The 21,733-nt window shown below is 38.4% G+C and overlaps 1 protein-coding gene across 3 annotated transcripts in view; it reads left to right on the top strand.

Moving 5' to 3' along the window:
- The first annotated feature begins 213 nt into the window (after window positions 1-213).
- Window positions 214-21,733, top strand: part of TFPI (tissue factor pathway inhibitor) — a 61,701-nt gene continuing 40,181 nt past the window's right edge. The window contains exon 1 of one of the 3 annotated variants that reach the window (XM_045296734.1): window positions 214-387. The gene's annotated coding sequence lies outside the window, so the exon portion shown is untranslated. Of the gene's footprint in view, window positions 388-5,613; window positions 5,687-21,733 lie in introns of those variants that run through there. The other 2 variants (XM_004701724.2, XM_045296730.1) reach the window with 2 other exon arrangements.

The raw sequence follows: 21,733 nt of genomic DNA, 5'->3' as shown, positions 1-21,733 counted from the left end.
TTGTTTTTAATTTGAAGAATCCTGAAAAGTTATGAGAATAATTATTCACAAACAACGACGTCTAAACCCATGGTGTTCCCTGTTCCTTTGTCACTTTCCTTCGTGACAGAAAGGGTTGGCCACATCAGCCGAGATACAGTCAGAGCCGGAGTGAGCTAAACAGGAAGCTGCTGGGGATCCCAGAGACAGACTCGGACAGGCAGGACGGACGCTAGCTGGGTGGTTCTCACTCGCCCGTCCACTGCGGCAGGGCAGGTCGCCATCTGCCCAGTATCCCCTCCTTCCAGGCTTCTTGGAAGAAGCATCGAAGGAAAACAAAACAGCTTCAACTGCGTTTGAAAAGGGGGGAAAAAATCTTTTCAAGAACTTTCTTCAGAGATTTTACTCGTGAGTACTTGGCAATATACTTTCTAACTCTTAAGAAATAACTTTCATTGCTTTTCTTCTAGGGAGTGGGCGTTGGGTGGGGGTAGAAACAGGGTGCTAGAAGGCAAAAAAAACCCTATGGGGCCCGCTATTCCTCCAACATGAGAATCATTAGTGCCCTGTAAACAAAGTAAACCTAACATTACAATGCAAAATTAAGTCCTCAGCATGTTTCATTTAATTATCAGACAAAGAACAGATTTGTAGTTAGGCTTTTAAAGTCATGAACCGTGTGTTTTAAGAAGATGTTGAAATCCATCCTTTCAAGTGTGAAGCATGCTGTAACAATTACTGTTTGTTGAGTGGAATAATTTTGAGGGTTTGGCTTGTGTTAACTTTATTTAGTAGTATATCAAGAAATAAACAGATCATCTAACAGCCATATGTTTAAAGACATTTCTTTTATAGCCATTAGTCAATGCTACTTAAAAGGAAGTACAAGCATTAGACTTACTATCATCTTGATTAAATATTTTAAAAATATATTATTAACCTCTCTTAGAGAAATATTTTACTAGTCTACAAAGACTAAAGTTCAAATTCAGGATGCACAAGTAAGAATATGAAAATTGAAATGTCTATGTAGGACAATTGTGGAAATTAAAGCAATAGATAGCATACCTCTATGATGTACTGTCAGATTCTGATTGCTTATGATACATATTAAATGGTGCATCTAGCAGCAAAGAAAAGCACATGTTCTAATAGCACAAAATATAACTATCATGAGATGAGTACTTATTTATATTTAATTTTTATCTTAAAGTGCATTTTTTCATTATATTTTTTTAATTATGAAAAGAGACAACAGCCAGTTCCATGTGGGAAAAAAGAAGAGATAAGCAACAGCGACAGTGTGAGTCAGTGCTCTGGGAATTAGTCACAAAATGACTTTGTGCAATATGTGATAACATAAAACGGGCAGAACCCAAGCAGGAAACTGCAGCTCAGAGTCATAGGTCATGCGCATAGCAAAATATTTGTGTAAGAAGGAAAAGTCTGGGACAATTAGGGAAAATTACAAAATGTTTCTACATAACAGAACCCTTTTTAGGACAAGTTAAAGATTTTCTCTCTCTCTCTTTTTTTTAAAGATTCTCTTAAATGCATCATTCTATTGCATGCTTATTGCAATGCATACTATCCATAGCCCATCTAACCCTACACTAAAGAGTAAAAAATCTCCTGGAAATTTTTTTGGAATAAAAAAGTTGTATTCCAGACCTATCATCTAATAAAATTAGACATATTTATAGGGATTAACAGAGTTTGATCTTCAGATGGTTGTAGAATCTTGTTGGAAATTTTAAGGAATAGAACACTATCATTTGGTTGTTCCCTTTCTATTAGGTGTTCTGAATTGGACATTTTTAAAGGATAATTTTGATTATCAGTAAATCATTTGTTTTATCGCCCCTTTGAGATCTGTATCCTGATCAAATAGTGTATGTGATCAATGACATTTGCTCATCTGGTTGTCAGTATCCCTGCTTTACGTTCTTATGAGGTGTACATCTATTTGGAAAAGAACATTCTATTATAAAGTAATACATTGTAATTTAAAATACCTTAAATGGACATGATTTTTATATTAATCTATCATTCCAAAAGATCAATTTACTGCTTCCTTAGGAATTACATTTCTAGTCTTGTTTTTCTGTTACTCAAATTCAGAAGACAATTGGACAGAATGGTAAGCTGGTAGAGGGAAGAGGGCAAGCTCAAAAGCCTGACTTTATTCCCTTAATGAGCACAGTCCTAACCAAATAATACGTGCATCTGAAAATGTTTAAGGCTGATTGACTATTGAATTCTGTGTCACAAACTTTGAAGACAGATTCTAACTGACAACACTACGTAATAGATGGTAAAATACAAGTAAATACCCTTACCCAAAACAAAGACAATATGAAAAATAAAAGAAAATACTCAGCAATTTCGAAAGAGTCTATTTCGGCCTATATTAGTATTTGAATAAGATGATTGATTAAGGTGGGTTAGCTATACCACCAACGTGTATTTTGCTATGTGGAAAGATTTATGACTTTTATACAATCCAACTCATCTGTTAATAAATATAATCTGCAAGACCTTTTCATTGTTGTTTTGGGTACCATTTAAACCATGTACCTTATTTGGGGGATTTACCTGAAGGGTTATCTCTTTATTTAAAAAAATAAAAGAAGAAAATTAAAGCATCAAAAGGAGCTTCTGAGACCTTTTAGAAAAATATAGCAATGTTGTTAATTTTTTCTGATTATTACTGTCTGCTTTAAGAGAATTCTGTGGACACAAAGTAACTACTAAGATTCTTATTTCTAGACAATAAATCTCAAGATGATGAGAGGAAAAGTGCATGTTTATTCCAGAGTTCCTCTCATGCTAGGACATCCTTCTTAATTCTCCCAGACCCTCAGACTATGTGCTTGGTATAAACAATCTTCCAACTACGTTTTTGTGGCCGTCTTCACTTTTTTCAGTGATAGCTAACTTGTAGAACTGGAATTTATGATTCAACTACCAACAGTACCAATAAGCTGAAGACTACCTAGTTATCTGCACTCCTCTTCTTTACAGGACCCGCAGTAATGAAAATACAGCACTCGTGTCAAATCTGTTATTCTACCTCTCCGAGTCTCCCTTTGGGAGTCCATGTTCTCCCTTAGTTAGAACTATGACCTTGAAAACACTTTTTTAAACAGAATTAGAAGGCACCAATGAGTCCTCATGGCTCAGTAGGCTAGGCTACTAACAAGGTCAATGGTTCAAACCCACCAGGTGCTTCAGGGGAGAAAGATGAGGCTTTCTTTTGTAAAGATTTACAGGGTCAGTAACCCACAGAAGCTGTTCTCATTATGGATTGGCATGGACTCGATGACAGTGAGCTTGTTTGTTTTATATTTCATAGTAGAAGTGCCAGCGCTGAAATACTTCTATCCCAATTGCCCCTCGGATGGACCACAAATCTCTAGGAGACTTGCAATAATTGAAAGAATTCTCTAGTCAAAATGTGATAGTAGCATTCTCTCTAGACAAAATAAGCTTATCTGTGGAGTAGAGCAATTTCAACACCAATGATGAAAGTATGCATCAACATGACCCTGGTAAATGAGAAAAACATTCTTTATTAAGATGTGTAGTATGGTACTGACACGCTTATTCAATCTCACACTCTCAAAGTGTCCCTACCACCAACCTCATTGTATACCACCAACTTCATCTCCTTTTAGTGTCATTGATTTTCAGTCTGATTTTTATTACCTTTATGCTTCACTTTAGGCTATATATCAATATTTTGTTCTATTTTCTTAAGATAAAACCTAAGGTCACTGCTGTGAGAGCTTTATTTTCTTAATATATTTAAAGCTGCAAACTTACTTCATCTTCAGCTGCATTTTGATATCTATATTATCATTTAAGATATTTTGTAATTTTATTGTCATTTTAACACTGACTTATAGGTTTTTGTTGTTGTTAGTGGCCTTTGGGTGGAGGTTAACTCATGATAACTCCATTTGTACAGAATAGAATTGCTCCATAAAGACTCTGAGGTTGTGACATTGCAAAGCAGATCATTGGCCTGTCTTCCGGGGCACCTTGGGAAGAGTTTAAACTCTGAACCTTTAGCTAGCATTCAAGCACTTAGCCATTTGCCCAACCCAGGAAACCAATGACTTACTTAAAAGTGTATTATTTACCTTTGAAATACTTGGAGATTTTACCACGTTCTCTCTGCTACTAATTTCCAATTTAATTTGATTGGGTTCTGATAATATATTTTACATAGTCTAAAAGGTCTTAATTTAGAAGTGTTGATCAAAAGTTTTAAATCTATACTAAGTATGTTTTATACTCATTTTATTGAATACTGGGAGACGGTTGTTGAACCCTTTGACTGTTGTTCTGAATTTGACAATTCCCCTTTCCAGTTGTGTCAGGTTTTTGTTGTTGTTTTTGCTTCATGTAGTTTTAACCTCGGTTGTTAAATGTATAAATAGTAAGATTGTTCAGCCTTTCGAGAAGGAGCTGTGCCGATGTAGTGGACTCTGTGATGGACCGGTTTCCACAAGGCCAGTGGTTAGACTGTACTAGCAACTCTGCAATAGAAGGAGACTTAGTGTTCCTGTGAAGATTTACAACTGTAAACATCCTATAGGATTGCGATCAATCAGGATTGACCCAGTAGCAGTGAGCTTGGGTCTTTGAGTTTGGCTTGGCTTTAAATATTTCATAATCAATATTTAATTGTTTGGTATATACATTTAATATTGTTTTAGCCTCTTGATGAATTTTATTTACCTTTTTTCAATTCAAAATGACTTTATCATTGGTTTCACTTGAATAAGTATACCCATCCTAGGTTTTTATAGATTAGTGTAAATATGGTATATTCTCTATCTTTGTGCATTTCTCCTTTTAGGACTATCTTCTATTTATATTAATAAACCCTTCGGTTTGCGGTACCTCTCAGCGATGTGTGGTCAGTGTGAATTAAAAGTGTCTTTTCTCTGTATGTTTCACTTTACACAGCTTCTATTGCATGGCTTCAGTTTTACTAATCTCTTTTTCTGTACAGTATAATTTATTAAGAATCTCATCCAGTATTTTTTATATCAGATACTATATAGTATGTGAAACTTTTCACATCTGAAAGTTTAGATCATCTTTTATTTATCCATTTTTCACATTCAATATTTCATTTAACTTCTAGAACATACAGATTATAGCTAAAATTCCAATTTTACTATCCTTGTCTATGAATTCTCTTTTCTCTGTCATTTCTGTGTTCATTTCAATTGTTTGATTTATTTCTCCTTATAATATATTGTTTTCCTTCTTTGCATGTCTAGTAATTTTCATTTAGGTGCTCCATGTTGTGTATTTTCCTTCATTGAGTGCTAGAATGCAAATATTCATGAGCTCTATTTAATATAGTTAAAATATATGGAAACACTTTGTATCTTGGCCTTAAGTTTTGTTGGGCAGGGTCATAGCAGTGCTTAATCTATGGTTAATTTTCCCCATTAAAAAACAAACCCCCTCTGACGACTCTACTTTTAATGGCCCAATAATTAATAATTTTGCCACTTCGGAAAATAACTGATTCCCAGACCTGTGTAGACTCCTGGCCCTGGTCTCTCTCATCCTGTTAGGACCTTGCTTTGTCTCCACAGCTCACGGAGCGTGCTGAGCACCTCCTGGATTCCCCTTTCCAGCAATTCAGCAGAGAAACAATTGAAGGAAAGTTTATTGGAAAAGGGTAGGACTCAGCTCGCGTATTTTCATGGGAACACTGCCCTTCATTCCACCTAATAACAACTAGTTAAAAACAAATTTCATATATTATGTCTGCCTTTTCAGTCTTTTGAAATAGGAAGGCAAATTGAGCCCCTGTTAATCCATCATGGCTGATCGCTTAAAGGTATATTTTCACAATGGATTTTACTTATCCTGCATCAATAAATTATTTAACCTTTATGAAATAAATGAATATACATTTTAAGGCTATATAACCTATTTCTCCTTAGCTTGCACAAATGCACATCCATTGCCGAGTATATCTAGTAACTATGCTCTGTGAAAGGAGCTCTCGTGGTACTATCAGGTGAGTGTTGAACTGCTAATTTCTAGGTTGGAGGTTCAAATCTACCATCCTCTACATGGGGGAAAGTTGAGGCTACCTTCTACCATAGATATTTAACTCTTTACAAACTCCATATTGGTATGGTTAGGTTGCTATGGGTTGGAATCAACTCAATGGCAGTGGATTTTGGTTGGGGTTATGCTTTGCAAGTATATACACTTACATATTTATTCAATGCAAAACTTAAATTTCAGCATTTTCTAAAATAGTTCTTTTATTCTCAGTTTATTCATTTTATTATGTTTTTCCAATAGTAGGAGCTTTTGCGCAACTTGTTTTACTCTATTTTGGGGTAACAAATGAGTTCTACGTGCTCAAAATCAACCAATTTATCACTGTCTCACAGGCACTCACAAAATATTAGTACTCGGTATTATTTACCGACAGTCTTTAGAATTTCATAAAGAATTGAAAGATTTCTCTTCCTAAGAGTTTCAAATCACAGCATTTCTCATCTCTCTCTCCTCTCTGATTCTTCATTACTTACTTCCACATAACCTGGAGGCGAGGTCAAGACAATGCACAAATAATAATTTTTGTCTTTTTATAAAAGGAAGCATAGTGTCTGGTGCATTCTGTTTCATTATTTATAATCACGTGAGGCAAGTAAAAATATTATAGACATAATTTATATTTTAACAGAATATGGTTAGATATGTAGGTAGTGATATGAACATAATTCATGTTCTTATGTATCTAGTTTGAATTCTGGGATCTTAATATAATTCCTCAAAATCATTCAGTCTACGAGAAAAAGAAATAGGTACATACTAAAAGAATTACTATGAATAATCACACACAATGTTTCTTATCTCCAAGGCAAAGTATCAATTTATATTTAATATGTATTAGATACTTTTCAGGGTCCAAACTGTGTGCTATGTGCTGTTTTGCCATCATTTATAAATTAACCTAATTAATCAATTAACCTAATTATTCGGACTTGAAGTACCTTACAAAGATATCAAATCTCTGCTCTCCATTTTCAAGAGAATTAAATGGGACATTCCACAAAACATCTGATTCCTGATATATGGTTAAGTGTGAAATAGGAGTTGGTTAGCAAGCAGTGGAAATTTTAGACAAAATATAAAAAGACAGAATTTTTTTTAGCACAGTTATCCTGTTTCTAATCAAGCCCAAAAGTTTGACCAAGTTGAATGTCCAATGTGAGGAACTATAAGGAGCAGAAGAGAATTCACTGGTTTGGGTGAATACAAAAGGTAGTGGAAGCAAGTGTGGGTCATTCCTTAAGCACGTCGTTCAAATAACTTTATGCATCTGGCGTTTTAGTGTCTGGATGGATAGGGCTAAAATTCAACATTTTAACGGCTCTTAGAGGACCATAATTCAGCCCCATAGAGTTTCAAGTTCATTTCCACTGGTGACTCAGAGACGTTAAACTCAGTATGTCATCTAAAGATATGGGTGTAGTCAGAAACAGCTGCAGTTTCAATATCGAGCTAAACTCCATCCTTTTAGTACCTCACCTCTCACATTCTTCCCAATAGAGTTAAGGCATAAATCTAGGGATTTGTTGCTCTTAGATTTATTTGTACTAGGAGAATTATTCTGAGTGAGAAAATAAATCATTATATTTACCATACTTAGGGATAAAATATTTCTTTGATACTAGGAATTATAACTATTTTTTTGGTATGCAGGAAGTTATCTGGATCATCATATATCTAAAACCAAATTGTTCACATTATTCAGCCTCCCATGTGAGAGTGGAGGTAGAAGTTGGAATAATGTAGTGGCAAACCAAGAACTTCTTGCTGCAGAACATAGTCTGTCTGGAAGCAGCAGGATCAATGGGGGTGAGGTGGAAAGTGGAACGTGGGTGGGACAACACCAGGCAACACTGTCTGAGGGGATGGATGACACCAAAAACACTGTCGATGAAATTTCAGTCCATTGCCTACGCATAAATGTATTAATTGTTTAAGAAAAGTAGTTCTGCAGTCAGTTATAACGACAAAAACTACCAAACTCACTGCCATCAAGTCAATTCTGACTCATAAAGAGATCGTAGGAGAGAGAACTGGCCCTGTGGTTTTTTTGAGACTGTATCTTCTTTTAAAAATGAGTTAGTTCACTTATTTTCTGACAGTTTCACCAACCTCCAATGCACACATCATACATTTCACTAGTCCAATCACATTCGTACGAAGTGTGCGACCATCGCCACTCTCAACCCCAGGGCAGGTCTCCCGCTTTGTCCCGGTTAGTGTTCCACTCCTGCCACTTCCTCTCTCGGGTCCCTCTTCAACTGCGTATCTCATTGTTGTCTTTATGGATTTACCTGTACTTGATTTCCTATACAGAACAAACATGCAAAGTCAAAACAAAACGCAACAGCCCAACAACGGCAGAATGAAATAGAAAAGGCTCAATTGAAAGCCAAGTAGAAAATATTTTCTAAAAATGGGAACAAATGTACATTGTATCAAGAGGGTGATCAAACAATAATACCTCACATTTTGACCTCACTACAGCTACAGTAATTCACTCTACTATGCACTTTGATCACAAGGCCTTTTCTTTGGAGGCTTAATCAGCATGGGAAACCCTATGAATGGCTTTTTTGCCTTCTGCAAATTAGGTATTAAGAATTTAGACTCTAATATCGTTCCCTCCTCCAGGTTTGGTTTTTATTACTTACAATCCTTGCATGACACAGGTTGGTTTGCTTCTGTTGTGTGAACTTGGCTGACACCTCACTTAGATGGCTGCTTGTTTTAAGACAAGTCTTTAAGACTCTAGACACTATTCTTTCTGATAGCCAGACACCATCTTCCTTCTTTAGCACACTTTGATATAGCACCTGTATCTTCAGTGGTCACTATGAGGGCATGCATTGAGCAGGGTCATGTCGTAAGAACTAGTTGTTTGTAGATTAGGGCTACCGCTAACTGTAAGAGGCTTTAAATCTTTAAGGAAGCAGACAACCTCATCTTCCTCCCTCCAGCCCAGTTTACATGTGTCAATATGTCTATAAAGTTAAAACTCTGTGCACCTTTAGTTTTTGACCCTTGCATTGCTCCCTTGTTAGAGGCATCGTTATGAACCAATTATGACACTTTTAATCACATGGCCGTGTCTGCGCATGCTACCACTATGCGATATTGTTGGTGGTGCTGCCAGTGAGTCTATCGTCAGTGAACTTGTCAAATTTTCTGATATATTATGTATAATAGTGTAGTAGTTGGCATTTGTGAACATATATATTAATAATGTTTTTGAGAATGATATAGCATTAAAAGAAAAGAAAGAGAAAACACTTTTAAAGGACATCTCAGTTACTGATCATGTGAAAACGAATAATGTTGCAGTTAACATCATTAATATGTATTAAATATGAGATTATGAAATGTTTATCTATTGTGAGCTTATTGAATTATCAACATTATGAAATGTAATACAATGTAGAAAGATTTTACAAAACAATTTTTTTAATATAAAACATATAAACTAACAAATATTATGTTTAAGCAATTCACAACTATGTACCTACATATTATTCTATGTGTAAAATTGATAGTCAACACTACAAAGGATTCTATATGTTCTGGTAGGGGAGGAGGTCTCTGACTAATACCAGGGATTATCCCAGGAGATAACACAAACCCTCACGATGTCCCTCCCCCACCCGAGATGCAGGGAAGAAGAAATCTTGACACCTTGAATTTGATGTTCTGGTCGTCAGAATTCCAGGAGAATGAACTTCTGTGTTTTAAACCCCACAGTATTGATAAACTGCTACATCAGCTCAGCGGGATGAGCATAAGGACCTGTGCATTGCACTGACCAAACTTTTGAAGTAATTGACTCCTAAAGACAATGCTAAAGACTCCTGCAGCCCTTTATTGCACAGTGAGTTAAGCGTTGACTTCCTGACCACAAGACCAGTGGTTCAAACCCATCATAACAATTCCCAGGCTTGGAAGCCCAAGGAGCAGCTATATTCTGACTACAGAGTTGCTCGGAGCTGAGTGGCCTGGCTGGGAGCAGAACACCATGAAAACCTGTCTATTCTGCATCCTTTTTTATGAATCTATGTTCACTTCGGTTTTGTATTTGACATAGCACTATCTCTCTCAGCTGTCTGAGGTCTGTGTGCAAACCTCGCTGTAAGCCCTCCCATTTGGTTGCCTAAGGAGCCCTAGGAGCACAGTGAGTTATCCTTCACGTGGATGACCACAAAGCTGGCTGTTTGAACACATCATGAACACAGCAGAAATTCAGAAGATGAAAGATGTGATTTTCTGCTTCTGTAAATATTTACAGCCTGAGAAACCCACGGGGGCGGCTCGCCTCTGTCCATAGAGTCGCTGTGCATCAGAATGGACTGGGTGGCAGGGCGTTTTTCTTGTGGTTCTTGCTTGTTGTTGCTCTTTGCTTTCCATGTTCACATTTTCTCGACCCTTACTGGCTTCACTTTCTTATCAATTCTTCTCTTGAAAATGTTTCTAGAACTCACAAGTGTAAAACTACAGTCATCACACATTTTTTTTCTTCAATAACCCTCTATTCTTTTTCAGCACAAATTTAGCAATAATATGCTATCCTAGTTATAAAACAATGTTGCTGTTTTATAACACTCTTCTACTTCCCTCCGGAGCTCACCCAGTGCTACACCCACCACTTACACAGTCCTCTCTCATAACGGTGCACAGTCCTCTCTCATAACGGTGCTGAGGAAACCTTTGCCACTACACTCGGCGCCTGGTTTCTACTCTGTCTTATTTAAACCCTCTGAGTTTGTGGTCTTGTTGACTTGTGACAAGTATTGACATGTTCACTTTTTGTAAAGTCTATGTAATTAAACTGTTCCAGATTGTCTGTGTTTTATATCTGATTTGTGTGTGTTTGATGTCATAAAATGGGATATAAAGTATATTAGCAGGCATTATCTCTATGATGATAATGAGGATCCTTGGTGGTGTTGTGGGCTACCACAAGATCAGTACTTCAATCCTACCAGCTGGTCCAAGGTAGAAATATGAGCTTTTGACTTCCATGAAGACTTATGATTTCAGAAACGCACAGGGGAAGTTCTGGGCTGTCCAGTACAGTCGCCTTGACTAGGATACAACTCAAAGACAATGAGTGAGTGATGACGTGAATGAGACCAGAGATCTGCCTCACCCGCATGCCTCAGCCTCTGCTGTGTTGAACTGCATGCCATGACTCATGATCCTTCTAATGTCTCTGTCTCTTTTACCATTAAAGATGACTTCTTTCCTTCTAGAAAAATGTATTATACAAGTGCAATCCATTCAGCTTCCGCATGTACAAGGTGTCCTCCACTCTGCTCTGCTCACTCTGGGTTCTACTGTATCATATTTCATATCTGTGATTTAAACAGTTTTTGAAAATTCACTATTCTTGTACTGCATTTTCCAGATAATAAGCCCTTCCAATTTACAACTCTCATATCAAGAACAGCATCAATTCTTTATCATGAATGTATAATTCAATATCTTCAATTTTGATCAACATATGATGTGATCTATTGGCATAATGGATCTTATTTCGCAAGTTAACACAGAGATGTGTCAGTAGACTAAACTCATTTTGTTTAGTAAAATTAAACTTAAATCATGAATGGTTATTGATGAAGAAGATAATGATTGGTTGATGTTGGTAATGTTAAAGATGCTTAGAAATCCTGCAAACAGAGCCAATGATCAAAATGTGCTTTTTCATTGGAGAAGAACCCCTGTTTTTCACATTTACCACCTTTTCTGTTTTTCTCCTGTTACCTGATTTGGAGGCACTCATATTGATTATTCCAAAACGTAAAATGAGCAATGTCTTTTAAGTCACATCTACGCTCATCAACAACTTTTCTGAGCTTAGGAGGTATTTACGGGGCCCTGGTGACGCTGCTGGGGAAGCATTGGGCTATGAACCATAAGGTTAGTCATTCAAATCCACTAGACACTACTTGGGAGGGAACAAAGAGAATCTTTCCTGTGGCAGTAAATACTTATAGCCTCAGCAACCCTATGTAAGTGCCTATTTCTCAGAATCAACTTGATGGCTCTGGGTTCGTTTTTTGTGTCTCTGTATGTGTGGTTTCTGGAGGTATTTGCTACATTTGTAGAAAAATCACAGATGTTTTGAGTTTGCCAATTCTTGATTATAACTGCTCACGTCCCCAAAGTTTGGTGGCAAATGTTACGTATTTCACATGAAGGAACTTAGAATATTTAGTATTCAAAACTATTGGCAGGAGTTAACTCTGCTTTCTAAATACAACTTTTGAGTAACTTCACACATACTTAGTGCAGACAGTTACCTGTGTGAGGAAAACCGTCTTCCTCATTTCGGGTAACAAGAATTGACTGATATGGACGTGTTTCTGCTCTGTAGCATGTACCGTACTGTTTTCTATTTCCATTGAGAAATGACGGTGGAGAAAGGGGCAAGTTTAAAAGGCCTGTAAATCTTTATGGAAGCAGAAAGCGCATCTGTCTTCCTCAGACCAGCTGGTGGGACTGAACTCCTGATCTTGTCCTTAGCAGCCCAGCAAAGAACCCCATGTGCCACCAACATGTGTGGACTTGGAGTTCCAGATAACGGATTTGCTAACAGGATTTGGAATATGTTTCTCGTTTGTAAATTGATCACAGCCTTTTCAACCCTATGGGCCCTTTCTGTAACCACACATGACACTGATAAATACACAGATGAATGTGTAAATTTAATTCTACTATTAATCAAGTATTCTTTAACCAGCAATGTTTTTAACAATTTGATAGTATAGAATAATGATTATAGATATTTTATTCAGAGTCAGGGATATTTATCACTTACAAGCTGTTTTCTTAAAGAGTGTATTTTGAAACTCTGTTTCTTTCATTCATCAAATGATGTAGGGCAAGTGTGAAATATAAAAAGAATTTTTACATCAGAAAAGAAAAACAGTAAAAATTATCACAACCAGATCAATAAGTAACTTCATGATAAATGCAGAAAGATTGAATTTGACAACGATTTTATCTTGCTTGACTCCACAAGCAATATTCATGGAGGCCGCAATCAAGAACTCAAACAATGCATCGCATTGAGTGTTTCTGCTGCACAAGCCCTCTTTAAAGTGCTGAAAAGCAAGGATGTTACATTGAGGACTAAGGTGCACCTGAGCCAAGCCATGGCATTTTCCATTGCCTCAACTGCACGCAAAAGTTGGGCATTGAAAGAAGACAGAATAAGATCCAATACATTTTAATCATGATGCTGGTAAAGAGTGTTGGCAATATCATGGACTGCCAAAAGTCACACAAATCTGTCTTGGAAGAAGTGCAGCCAAAATGTTACTTGGACATTTATTTTGGACATGTTCTCAGGAAAGATCAGTCCCTGAAAAAGGACAGGAGGCTTTCTAAGTCGAAGTGCAGGGCAAAAGGGGACGGCCCTGGACAAGATAAATTAACCCAATGGCTGTACCAGTGGGTTCAACAAAAACAACTGTGAGGATGGCGCAGGCTGGACAGACTCAAAGGGATTTAACTACCTGAGAAATGATCTTAGGACAAGTGTAAGATCATTCTGGAACACACGTGAGGTAGGAAAAAGCCCACCCTCCTGCCATCAAGTCAATACCAGCTCATAGAGGCCAGAGTGCTGCCACTTTGGTCCTCTGAGGCTGTAAACCTTTAGAGAAGCAGACCGCCTCTTATTTTTCCCGCGGAGCAGCTGCTGGGTCAACACTAGCCTGTAACCCACTACACCTCCAGGTCCCCTTAGGAACAAAAGAGGGGGACAAAAGAGATTGGCACATAAATCTCACTGAGAAAAATAAAATAATAGTAAAGATTTAAGAGTAGAGACAAGTATTTCATTATTATCATTATTAAATGGACAGATGTTTAACCATCTCTATAGTGTTGGGATGATGGAAAAGTAGGCATTTGGGGATAACATTTTTATAAAGACTTAATCTCTCATATGAAAACTAAGTCCAAATAATTCAATAGTTGGCTGTAGTTATGTTTTAAGTGGCTCAAGTGAATTAGGAATTTGATCTCTTCAACTCTAGTTTTCATTCAATTGATTCAACAATTATTTTAATGTGGGTATATGTGGTTTTTATTTCCTTTGAAGTTATTGAGAGAAAAATGAAAATACACTTGACAAATGTTCAAGCATAGTTGCGCCTTGTTTAGGTTTGTCCTAAATATTTGACCGGGCTTTGACTGCTCGGTTCCGAGCCTTTGTCCCGATCTATTTTACAGGACATAGGCCCTTCTCTAAGGTAGTTAACCTCGGTTTTGGTCTTAAACCAACTTCTTATGCATGCATGGCAGTAGCAGTGTGGAATGTTTTGTGCTAGTAAATGAGTTTATTTATATTTATTTCTTTTAAGGAGAAATGTTTCATATTCATTTTTTTTTTGTACTTGCATGAAGGACACTGGCCCCATTACTACACATTTCGTTAAGCTGCTCATTAACCTCCAACTACTTGTTCAGCACATTGGAAATATTTTTATATCAATAAATAGCCACTTAACACTGAAATGTAGAATATGAACCTGAGATAGAAAATAATGTAGGCAGATGAGAAGGACCATCTTTCACTTGAAATTCCTGTGGTGATGTTACTTAACTATTTCCTCTCAAGTCACAAAGACATAGCATTTCAAAGAAAAATATGGTTAATGCGTGTATTTTGAACTTGTACTCTGCAGAATTGGACTGTGGTCTCTATCCCGTCCGAGTTGTTTATTTTAAGAAGGCTCCGGGATAATCCAGTTCTTCCTCCGTCGCTTGTTATCTGGTCCTGTGAGGTTAGGCAGTCAATGACTGGTCTTTGCTGTCCTGCCCTGCTGGCTGCCGAGCGTGCTCATTAGGGTACGTGGACTCAGGACACTACTTTTCAAACACCTTTAAAATGATGTGTTACATGAGGGCGTTTCAAATACGTCTGGGAAAAATTCAGTTCTTTTTAAAATTCCATTTTCCATGAATGCTTTGAAGCCCCCATGTATGTATGAACTTAAACTTCTAATATCATTTCTTAAAGTAAGTACATATAGAGAGGATGTTTTATTTGATGTTAATATTAATCTTATACCTGAGTGAATACTCTTGATTCCAAAATAATGGTTAAAACGATGACTCAATGGCCGGGGAATGTTCTACCCATAAGATAGTTAATTAAGAGGGTGGAGCGCTGACTTGGTAGGATGTGGAATGTGGCAAATAAATGCAGTTACACAGTCTTAGCTCTCCCTTGGGAAACTGTACAAACATTTGCATTCCCACAATGTATTTATTTAAAAAATGCTCTTTCCCTGAGAAAAACTCATCTCTCAAGACTCTCACTCAGAGTAAGCAAGTTCAGCAACCTTCCATCCCGGAACAAGAATTAGGGGTCTACTGGGAAATGGATTGAACCAAAAAACCAGTACTAGATCTCTCTTTGTGTTGTGAATACTTCAGGGTTTTTAGATGAGAATACTACTTACAGTGAATGACCTTCAGAACTTAAAAGAGACAACAACTAGACCAAAACAAAAAAGAAGGAGGCGTTAGGTTTTCTTCTGTCTCCCTCTTTCCCCTCCTTCCTTAGTTTTATTCTCACTTTTCCTTTCTTCATTCACTGTCTTTGGTGTGTGCTGGTGTGCTGACACCTAATAAAAACCTCCCAGGAAAACACAGGAGTTCAGGCTATGAAAAGTAGGCAGCCAGGTTTTAGTGGGCGGGAGGAAGGGGAGACCCCATGGGGATCAGCCCAGTTGAGTGGATGGCAGTAATAAACACCAAGACAAGGGCCACACTGGCTACCACTGAGCAGACAATTGGAAGTGTTCCTCAAGGGCTTTTTTTTTCTATTTTGATTGACAGGTTTTTATTGGGTTGGGTTGGGTTTTCTCTCATGCTTTTTGTTGTACCCTATAAAGAAAGTAGACAAAATGATTTTTTTGGACAAAGCAAAGTATTTATTGAGCTTAGATATTAATGGTGAAACTTTGTAAAAATACGTGACACCCTAGTCATGCTCTGTGCCCCAGATCGTGGTGTCTAATGCCAATATGCAACCAATTTCGTGTGGATAATTGCAGGAAGTACTTCAGATGGTCCTGCAGCATTCTGCAGACCAGACAGCAAAACTTGCTGCTGTTACGCGGCCTTCAGTCAGTGGACGGGGAGAGACGATTGGACATCGTATTGCCCCGGAGGTTTCCTACCATCTTTATGGGGCCAGGGCACCAGGTCTTTCCTCTCTCACGTTGGACGAACAGTTTGAACTGGTGATCTTTACATTAACAGCCATGTGCTTAAACATTATGCCATGAGGTTTCCAATAGGTTGGTAAAGCCAAGCCAAACCACACTCACAGCCTCCATAGCAATTCGCACACCCTTTTATCCCCCTCACCAATAAGTGACACACCAATATTGATTCACTAATTATTAGAGATGTGTTTTGTTGGCGTATATGCCAATGGGGTCAATACTCATGCACACACAAAAATAAACATAGCTTTTCAAAATAGATGCGCATATTTAAATGCCACTTTGTTTATTTTTCAAGAAGGGAAGTATGCTCTGACTCCATCGAGCCTCTATAATGCCTTTTGATTTAAAGAAGCATTGAAAATCATTGAGTGGTCTGTTTGGTTGTTTTTGCTTTAAAAACTCTGAAGCTACTATAACCCAAACTAACTGCCATTGATTTGATTTGAATTCATCAAAATCCTGTAGGCAGAACATAACTGTACAGTAGGGTTTCCACAGTTATAAATCTTCACTAGGAAGAAAGCATCATCCTTCTGAGATGCAGTGGGTGGATTTGAACAGCTGACCTTTTGGTTAACAGCCCACCCTTTTCCCACAATGCTCAGTAGGACGCTGCTGCAGACATTAAACTCCTGAAAGTCTCATGTCATTGAATGCTACTGTGAAGTGTTTAAGTTCAAGCTTGCTTTTAGTTCTGCTATTTTTAAAATAGGTAATTTTTGCTTGATTGCAGTATGATTCTTTATTATTCAATTCCAATATTTCATAAAGCTATGTTTTTGTTTCTTGCCAAACAATGTTCAAATGATTGTCTCAATGTATTCTATCTCAAACAATGCAAAGGTTCACATCCTTGCCAACACCGATATTGTGAGATTTTCTTAGTAATTTTAATTATTCTTATTGTTGGTTATACCCTCTTACAATAACGTTCACTTGCATTTCCCTGATGACTAACAATGTGTAGCATCTTTTCGTATGCTGTTGGGTCACATGTATGTTATTTAAGCTGTTTAAGTCTCACTTGTTTTAATTGAGTATGAGTTGTAGTTTTTTATATATTTATAATATAAATTCTTAAATATGTAAAGTTCAAATATTTTCTCAAAAAGATAACATGCTTCCTGCCTTTTTAGTGATATAATAGTACTTGTCTTGAGGAATGAAAATTCCTACTTTCAATGAAATCCCATTTATTTTATGTTTGGTGTTTCTATATGCTGTTTAAATGATAGTGGCCATCTTTGTCATGAGCTTATTTCCTGCTCTGTTTTCCTTTCCCTACAAAATGTTTCTTTCATATTAGAGCTGCGAACTCCCAGCAATTCAATTTCATACAAACTAGGAGTAAGGCAATATATACTTTAGATTGGATGTGAATTATATAAGTAATAACATAAGGTCATTCTGGTTGATTTCTACAAATTACACTCAGAAGTGCTGTTCCAAGTGGTGCTGTCAGTAATAAGCCCAAGTCAGTCTTCTATTGCTCATAGGTACTGAATTAGAGTGCTTTTGGTCACATTTGACAGACAGCCTTGTGGAAAAGATAGAGCACTACAATAACATTCCAATCATTTTAATTGCACTTGTAAATTGGCCATTAATTAACTTTGGTTGGTTTTAGTAGATTCATATAGTGTTACCTTCCCAGTACTCTTTACTTCCTCTAAAAACCAGTCACTTCCTTCTGGGAGCTAAACCTCATTTTCCCTCAGGAACAACAGAGAAAAAAGCTCATTGCCATGAAATTGATTTCAAATCATAACAACCCTATTGGTCAGGGCAGACTTGCCCCCCATGGTTTTCCACTGCGATGCAGTTTAAGAGAAGGGAAAGTATCAGATTCTTCCATGGAGGCACTGTGGTTTCAAACTGCTGACGTTGCGGTTAGTGGACCACGGTATACCCCACTGCACAATCTGGGATCGATCGTAAAGGTACATTAAAATGTACAACGTTATTTCATTTGTCTATCCTTTCTTCCTGAATGGTTAAAAACAAAGCCGAACATGATGCCATCAAGCCGATTCTCCCTAACAGTAGAAGAGCAAGGAGCCACCACACTGTGACCAAGGGACAGGGAGTGGTGGCCGAGCAATGAGGGATGGTCCGCTCTGCACACACAGTAGAACTGACCCGCAGGGTTCCCACGGCTGCCGTCTTTACAGAGACAGATCACCACATCTTTCTCTTGCTGATGGGTTTCAAGTTCCAAAAACCCAAACCCACAGCCATGGTGTCAACACTGACTGATACTGACTCTATACCAGCAGTTCTCAACCTGTGGGTTGCGACCCCTTTAGGGATCGAACAACCCTTTCACGGGGGTCGCCCAATTCATAACAGTAGCAAACCTACAGCGATGAAGTAGCAGTGAAAATAATTTTATGGTTGAGGGTCACTACAACATGAGGAACTGTCTTAAAGGGTCGTGGCATTAGGAAGGTTGAGAACCACTGCTCTAAACAGTGTCTTTATACAGTGTTTCCTGAGGCTGTAAATATTCACCAGAGCAACCAAACCGAAGCAAACTCCCTTTCATGCAGACTCATAGTGATCCTGTACAATAGGATCCTTGAACTGCCCTGTGGGTTTCTGAGACTGTAACTTGTTATCGGAGTAGAAAGCTTCTTTTTTTTTTCCCCCCAGGGAGCAGCTGATGGTCTTAAACTACTGACCTCATGGTTAGTGGGCGAACATATAACTACTACCCCATCAGGGTTCCTCACAGGAGCAGCAAAGCCCACTAGATTCATGCGCTTCCCCCGTGACTTCCCCTGAAATGTATTGGTCTAGAAATGGCACTTGTTTCAAATTTAAACGGATTGCCATTCTCACACCGTTGTGGCCTGGCCCACGAAGATTCAAGCCATTGTATTGTTGTTGGATGCATCCTTAACTTGTAAAACCCAGAGACTGCCATCAATCACGCATCTGGCTATGTGCAGAACATGGGGCTGCAATGCAGTGAGCGCCACCTGCCGTGGTTCACCTCTCCAGCCACACTTGATTCTGAGGTGCCACGGTGAATCTTCCAGTCGATTCTTAGGCTGCTCTCCCTGCTCCAGAAGGAGTGAAATGAACATCTCTTGACTTATCTGATCTCGTTTCTTGAAGCCACTAAAAGTCTGAGCTACTGAAAATGAACCAGACATTAGGTCTTCTCTTTTAAGAAAAGCAAAAAACAAAGAGGATTTAGAGCCCTTAATTCCCATCTAGTTATTCACCTGTATCCATCTCAGTGTGTGCTGTGAACCATGTGACGAATGCATACTGTACATTCTCACTCAAGGTATCAACAGAATGGGCATCTCCTAGGATCAAATACAAATGGAAGGGTCTCTGCAAAATAGTTTCAAAAAAAAAAAGTAGACTAGAACATTAATTGACACCCTCTGGGTTATAGACTTTTTACAATGCTAGATTATACACACTTATAAACACATGGGGGGGCTTCAAAACTTCATGGAACAATTGCATTAGCATTCATTTCCATGATTTTTGAAGGATCTAGGTAGATATACATACATACCTACATTTGATACTTACAGATGTATGTTGCTATGATACTCAAAGCTCCTAGTACTTCAAACACTAATAGAATCTCCCATGGCTGGGAGGTCAGCTGAGCGTGCAGACTAAGGCAGTCTAGGGGGTTAAGGCCCAGCAATCTTCTTCCAAAAATTAGTCACTGACTTCCTATGGTTCACAACAGAATGTCGTCCAACTCTCTTGCTTTAAAGCCAGTGTCAGAAAGGAACAAACACTGAAACAGAACATCATGCTTGGGAGCCAGCAAAAGTGGCCTCTGGTGAGAAGGACTGGCGTAGTACTTGCTCCAGCATGCAGGGGCTGTGCGGCTGGCACCAGACAGGGCACCGTTTTGTTCTGGTGTCCGTGAATCAGCATCCACCCGTGGCAGCAGTAGGCCAATCAATACACAGTTTCAGAGTAAAATTGTTTCTGAGGTAGAAGATGTCTAACATGGTTATTGATTAAAAGTGCGACCTTTAAACATTGCCAAAGTGTTGTAAGGATGTCAGCTATACCTTTCACTAGTGATTTTCATGCGCTTGATGCAAAAAGGAATTGATTATATAGCTTCCCAAGCTGAAAGACCATGGTTCGAACCCAGCAGCCACTTCGAGGGCTAAAGATGAGTCAATCTGCTTTGGTGAAGGTCTGCAGCCTGGGAAAGCCTGTGGGGAAGACCTCCTGTGTCCTGCAGGGTCTGTGAGCTGGAACCCACTCGACAGCGGTGGGCGTGCACATGGTCATGGGGTACGTGGCCACTGCGATGCACTGGGGACAAACAGGAAGATTCTCTAAGTGGTTTTTGATGGAATATCTGGCCTGGCTCTCTGAAAGTTTACAGAAAAGATTCTGCCTTCTTCCTTGACTCAATTGTGCTAGTAGCTGAATTGGAACTTTTCTCCCCATCTTTTCCCTCTTACTGTGCTGCCTGAGCATTGAACCTTCCCCTTTACCTATGAATTCAAAGGAGACATATATATATATATATATATATATATATATATATTTTTTTTTTTTAATTAGGTGTCTTTGCCCATGATTTTGGGCTGTGTATCTTTAATCCAATTTGAAACAGGAAGTCTCCCTCTGTTGCAGGACCCTGCGTCCCTCAGAGCACAATAGTGTTAGCTTAGTGCCTACAGTCACATTTCTGTGACACTCTCTAGAAGCAGATCACTGAGGATGTAGGAGGAGGAACTGCTAAATGGCCTGGCAGGAATGTAAAACATTCCTTTTGTCAGCAGGTCTGTGGGCTTGTTATCTCATAGAAAACCCGGTTAGGAAACATGTTATAAAAACAAACAGGCCATAAAGGAAACAGAATGAAAACTCTGGAAATGTGTTTCATTTTAAAGTAAGTATCAGGACAAAGAGAGAGAGGAATTGGGAATTAAAATGTTGAATTGGAGAAATTATAGAAAATGCAAGAAAATTAGAGTGATAATTTCAACAGAGGAAAAAATTATGAGAAAGTTGCAGAAAATCGATCTGCATATGAAAACAAGTCTGGGCCCCAGGACGGTGTTCCTGCCAGGGCTACGACTGAGGCAGTCAGGGGTTGCAGACCCGCTGAGGAGAAGTGATTAGCACAACAAGAGGGACTAAAGAAGTTGGCCCTGAGTGAAACATTGTAGAGACACTTAAAGGATGAGTTTCCATCATGGTCGTGGTGTTGGGGGACAAGATTTTCTTCCTACGTGAAGGAGAAACTACTTAGGGTACTTGCCCAGGAGGCTGGTGTGCTTCTTCCATGTGGGCTTTGTTGCTTCTGAGCTAGATGGCCGCTTGTTCACCCTCAAGCCTTCAAGACCCCAGACGCTATATCTTTTGATGGACGGGCACCATCAGCTTTCTTCGCCACATTTGCTTAT

Source organism: Echinops telfairi, unplaced genomic scaffold (assembly GCF_000313985.2).
Source record: "Echinops telfairi isolate 266 unplaced genomic scaffold, ASM31398v2 ScPeMD7_3;HRSCAF=10, whole genome shotgun sequence".
Taxonomy (NCBI): Eukaryota; Metazoa; Chordata; class Mammalia; order Afrosoricida; family Tenrecidae; genus Echinops; species Echinops telfairi.
This window is presented reverse-complemented; position numbering and strand designations above follow the sequence as displayed.